We start from the raw sequence: 6,000 nt of genomic DNA on the forward strand, positions 1-6,000 counted from the left end.
TATAATCTTCAGTCTGATTGGACTGTGCCTGGCAAAGAACACAGAGGAAAACCAGCATATTATATTTGGTCACTCTGTATATGACAATGATTAAAGCATCCATGGAGGCTCTCAGTATGAGTCTGGAAGACATATTTGGCAAGCTTGCAATCTGTCCCCAGCCAAAAGTCCAAATCTGAAAACAAATACACCAAGAATATATATTAACTTTTTTGACAACTTGGGTGCATGAATAGTATGTACCAAGTTATGATTTCTTTTGGTTGCACAAACATTTAAAGAACAGGATTTCCAATACATTAATATTCCTGATGTGTGACTCACAAGAGGAGTAAAGCAAAACAGTTCCATGAAATCCCCTTTCCAGTGAATTCCTGATCCACTCTATCAGTAAGGTGGAATAATATGAATATAAATTTTGGTAAAAACTCCCACAAAAACCACACTTATATCCATCTCCTGTGTGGCTGCTGCATCCATCCCCTAACCCAGGCTGTCTGCTGGTGAAGAAGGTGACCCATTAATTTACCACTGAGTGCCAGAATCAGGTATCTTTTATTTGGGCTTGACTTTAGGATTACTGGAAGCTTTTTACTTTGATTGATGCTGATGGGCTACCATGTGAACCATAGCACTGAGAAGGACTTGGAGACCTCAGAAAATAATGTTTTGTCACACCACTATAGGACATTTTGTTTTGAAAAGAATAAAAGACACAAAATAAAGTCAAGCCTGTCTATGCCCTCAAACCCAAGAAAATGTCCTTCTATCATGTTGATCTGGCAGACCAGCAGGTATCAGCAAAACTTGTATAATTAATTTGTCCTATCATAATCAAACTAATCCTCCTTTCTAATTTTGGGGGATAGTCACTGCATGCTCATTCTGTAAAAGATCCTTTTTATGATGGCAAACAGATGATTTATCTTCCTTTTATTTTAAAGGCTGCAGTAGAATTGAAGGCTGATTTATTTTGTCTGTATTAATATGGGCAACATCACTTGGTCTAATGATTAAGTATTCATGTCTGGATAAAAATTACTTTCTTTGCTCTAGATAATAACAGATTATTTTTCACTCCTGCTATATGTGAATTATGAAAGATAGTTATTTCTTTAATCTCCAGAATATCTTGCTATGAAAGGGCTTATGCATTTAATTCATGGTTCAGGGAAGAAGTGATCTTTTAAGACAAACTAGGATGAATGTATAGTTGCTGTCAAAAATCTCTTTTGTTTTTTAAACATATTTTAGAAGAAAAAGAAAAATCTCAGAAAGATATAACATTTCTTCTGCCTCATTTTCTTAAAAGCAAAATTCAAGTGGATGCACAAAAATATTTAGAAACCATTGAAAACCCCAGAATATCCATTTGCTGCACCAGGATATTTCATCCTGCTATGTTCAGTATCCAGCCCTTCAGCAAGGAGATGAATCTTCCCTCCCTGAGCTGCCTGGTGAGCCAGCCTTGTTGACAGGCTCTGAATTAGGCTTCAGAGAGATGGGAGTTCAATTCTACACTAAACTGTGTGAAAGCTCTGCAGCTCTGAACACTTCTTGTCCTGGCTTCAACTGGAATAAAGTTTTAATTTTCTTCTGAATTCTGAAAACAAGCCCAACAACTGCAAGAGCAAACAAATCAACATTGTGACCAGCAACTATTAAACCAAGATGGGTTTCTATAGCTGGTAAACATATGTAGAAATTTGGGTAACAACTCTCCCCTGTCATGTGGAGAAATTTTCTACTTCTCCTTAAGATGAGGAGAGTTGAACACAGTAAACAAGCTGACTAGATCTTGTTTGATTTTAAAGGAAACCAGAAGCTACTCAAGTATAGCTATCTCTGCTGTAGGCAGGTTTGTTTAATCAGGTGAATACCCACAGCCAAGGGCTGCCTGGCTGGCTGGATGCTGTCAGCCAGTTCAATATATTGCTTTTAGAAACTGATTTTCATCAGTAACAGCTGATCAAATCTGCTTCTTCTACATTGATTCTCTTTGTGCTGTACCTGCTCACATAGCAAGGGAGAACTACTTGATTTTGCTTACCTCAGAAATTGCACATGTTCTTTCACAGAGTGCATGCAATCTACCCACTCCAGTGCAGAACTGTATATTGTATTAATTGCATGTGCTATTGCATAAAGATTCATTTACATCATCAGTGTATGTTTGGCTAAATATCTTCCTCCAACTTGTTGCCACAGCTGCCAACTAACACAACATCATGCACGCATTTTAAAGGAAAATAGAGCAGACTCGTTGCACAGGCAACAACAGACACCTTAAATTCATTGCTTTTCCCTTCAAATTAGGATTTTTTTTTTCCTAAATTCATTGCTTTTCCCTTCAAATTAGGATATTTTTTTTCCCCTTGGGCACCAGATGTAGCTAATCTTAATATGACCTACTGCTTTTCAAATTGAAAAAAGGTCATTATGGAGTGTAAATGCTGTTGGCAACATACTGCTATATTAAACTTCCAGATGTCAGCTTTGACAGAGGAAGCCATCAACAATTCATGACATTGTAAAAACATTTTTCTTGCCGATCCATTTAGGATGAAGTATTATGTTGCCGTCTTGACAAATAATGCAATATCATGTTAAGTATAAATAAATCAAAAATACAGATGTACTTGCTTGGATTATGATGGTCACTAATGGCATTTTGGGGAGAAAAAGCAAATTCAAAGTCTGACTAATGTCTCTGGTTTCTCCTGCCCGGTGTTCCTGAGGAGCTCTGCAGTCCACAACAGCAGAGTAGAGCCTCAAGGGAGCAAATGTTTCTGTTTGTTGGGTAACCCAGCTGGAAATACCCTTCCACATGTTTGTTCTTCCTTTTTAAAGTGGAATTATGGTATGACAAGGCCACTGACCTTCCTCTGATGATGAAATTCAGAGATTTCCCAGGGTGAGATGGGAGTGGACCAGCCAGATTCTCTGGTTCTGAAAGCACAGCATCCCACCCACCCAAATTCAGCCTGCTGCCTTAGCATGACAGTCTCTCTCAGGGAAATGTCAGTGGTGATGCTGCTCAAAACCTTATCAGCCACAATTTGTTCCAAATCAGTTTTTCTTTGCCAGTTTAAAGAAGAATATATGCTAGATAAACAGATCTATCTTTGAACAAATGTAACCTTCTAAGAGGAAGCTGTTAACAGATCACCAACATTTTTCTGATGCTATTTGCTTTTAGATGGGTACCCATAATTAGTATGAAGAAATCTTTTTTAAGGACTAATCCGTTCCATAAGAAATGAAAAATTGCAGTTAGAACATGATGAATATTTCTTCAGAAAAAGCTAAAAAGCCTTTTGAGCTGTAATATTTAAAATTGGTGATTCATGATCGCAGAATACTTAAACTGCATAAAATGTACTCATCTTTTGAACTTGTTGTTTTGCTAGCATCTAAAATGATGGATTCAAACATCTTCATAATCTCCTAGTTTATTATAATCTCTGCTCAGTGTTCTGGAAGCACTATTATCTCATTGGTTTATTTATTATTGTGTGTAATGTATTAAAAAGAGGGCATTCTATTGACCTTAACCTCTGAAAAAGTAATATATGAGAGTGAAAAAGCAATAGTTGGAATTAATTATAGATCTAGACATGATGGAGGACTCTCTGCCAGTGTATATTGGCATAGGCCCATTGAAGTCAATAGAGTAAGACCAATTTACATCAGCACAGGAGCTGATTTAACAGGCACTGGAAGAAGATGTTCTGAGCTTTGCACAAATGCAAAGGGACAGACAGAGCACTGAAAATATCAAACTGTTTTGTATTGTGTTTGTATGTCTGCAATTAACCTTCACACCTGTTTGTGCATGCACTATAAAAGTAACTTTTTTTTTTTTCCATGTGCAGGAAAGGTGAAAAATTGCAAGGATATCAGCTGAGGGATTTTGCATGAATAGAAAGCTTGTTGAAGTCCATTCATGATGTCTCATAAGATGGTAAAGCTCTTCTTTTTGAACATCAAAGAAGTACATCAAAGTGTACCTCCTGATGCTATGGAAGCTGGTTAAACAGATTCAACAGTTATCCTGTAATAAGCTTTGAAAAGATATCTATGCATAAATGAGACAGAATATTTTGAATCATGGGAATCTTTCTAAAATTATGTGGAGTGAACAAATAGAAGGTCTAGTTCTTACCTCCCTCTCATTTTCCTTTCCATTGCAATCCACTTGCACTGACTTCAGAGGCCATATGCTGGATTTACCTCATGTAAGGGTAACTCAAAACAGGCATTGCAAGGGCAAAGTGACAACAAGATTATTTCTGATAAATTGCAGGAGAGCAGTAAGGAATAATCAGATAATGTCTTTCATTTATTGCTAGAAATATAAGGCTGATTTTGGTTCCACTCTGTGAGTCAGAGTGCCTTTTCCTCTTGCTTTACAATCTGACTTCAAGAAAACCTACTTACTGGGGAGCTTTTGGTGAGGAAGCTATTCTTATAATGCAGTGATTCATGCCTCCTGTTTCATATAAAGTGTTATTTTGTGCTAAGCAAGGGTCTTACTCTGGCAGTCTGGGTGCAAAAACTACCTAAAGAAAATAGAGACCTTTTATGTTGCAGTAGAAGAAGAACTTGTTCCACAGCCAAGCTTCAGACTCCTTTAATGGGAATAAAAATTTTGAAGAACACTGTGTGTTAAGAGTCAACCCTGAAAATTAGTTGTTCTTGTTTATTTTGTTCTTCCTTTCCTTCAAGCATGAATGACACTGGCATAAATCCAAAGACTTAATTTGCAATTACAGGAATCACTCTATTCTTTCTTCCTGTAGCCCTGTGAACGCAAAGATGATGCCTGGAGTGATTGATCTCTGATTTTCCAGGCAGTTGCACAGAGCTGCCTTAGCTGTTTCAGAAGAGGGGGTTCAATGGGGTACAGCTATGGTGATGGTGGGAATGGTGATCTGTCTGTCATGGGACTAGGAAGGACAGACAGAAGGAAAGGCATCCATGGGGAGACGATAGAGGGGGAATGATGGACAAGTGAAGTCTCTGCCTCAGAGAGACACAACCCCCACTGTTCCTCTGGAAACAACAAGCTGGTCTTTAAAGCAAGAAAGACAATCTAAAGCTGATCTTGCACATAATTTCATCCTTTTCAGAATGTAAAGACAAATATCACTTTTGGTTATCAAGGTCTCAGTGGCAGAAATCTGTAGTGTGGAGCTGTGCAATTATCAGAAGAGTTTGATCCCCTGGCTTGTTTGAGTCTTCATTGTGCATTGCTGAAGAAATTGGTACAATCCCACAAACATAAGATTTTTAGTAGGCAGGAACAAGATTCTGGAATAATATTAATGAAAAATATAACACATGGGTAGGACAGGACAGGGAGACAGTACAAAAGGAAATGTATCCATGTGGGTGCATAGAGAAATCCATAAAATAACCCTCCATTAGTCTGGAAAAACCTGCTGGGATCCCCAGATTTCAGTTGGCTGAAGACATGCCCTTGCTAGTTTGCATCCATAAAGATCACCACAGCCTTTCTGCCATTTTGCATTTCTCTGATGAACCCCAGCAATACATCAGGAAAATACCATTCCTCTGATAATGAATTGCTGTGTTATGCTGTTAAATGACCTTGTTTGGTGACACACTCAAGTAATACATCTTCAGACAGATGAACTGTAGCAGTGGCCTCTCTGTCTGTCACATGTAAGGGAGTATGGGCAGTAAAAGATGTAATGTCAGGGGCTAGGGAGGAGCACGAGGCTGAGCATGTGCCAGCCTCTCTGGGACAGAAAGGATGCAAGCTAGAAAATACACAGGAAGTCACTGAAAGGACAAATTTAATGGGCTTGCCAAAAAGCATCTAGGCACAGGCTTTAGCAAAGTCAACAGCAAGGAGTGCCATGAGAAAATTCAGAGCATATTAAAAAGATGGCTGTGAAGAATATTCCATGGGGATGAAAAACATTGGCTTCTCTTAAGACCAAGATAATGCATTCAAGCTGGAGCCCAGGAGAC

Source organism: Molothrus aeneus, chromosome 1, assembly GCF_037042795.1.
Source record: "Molothrus aeneus isolate 106 chromosome 1, BPBGC_Maene_1.0, whole genome shotgun sequence".
Classification (NCBI taxonomy): domain Eukaryota; kingdom Metazoa; phylum Chordata; class Aves; order Passeriformes; family Icteridae; genus Molothrus; species Molothrus aeneus.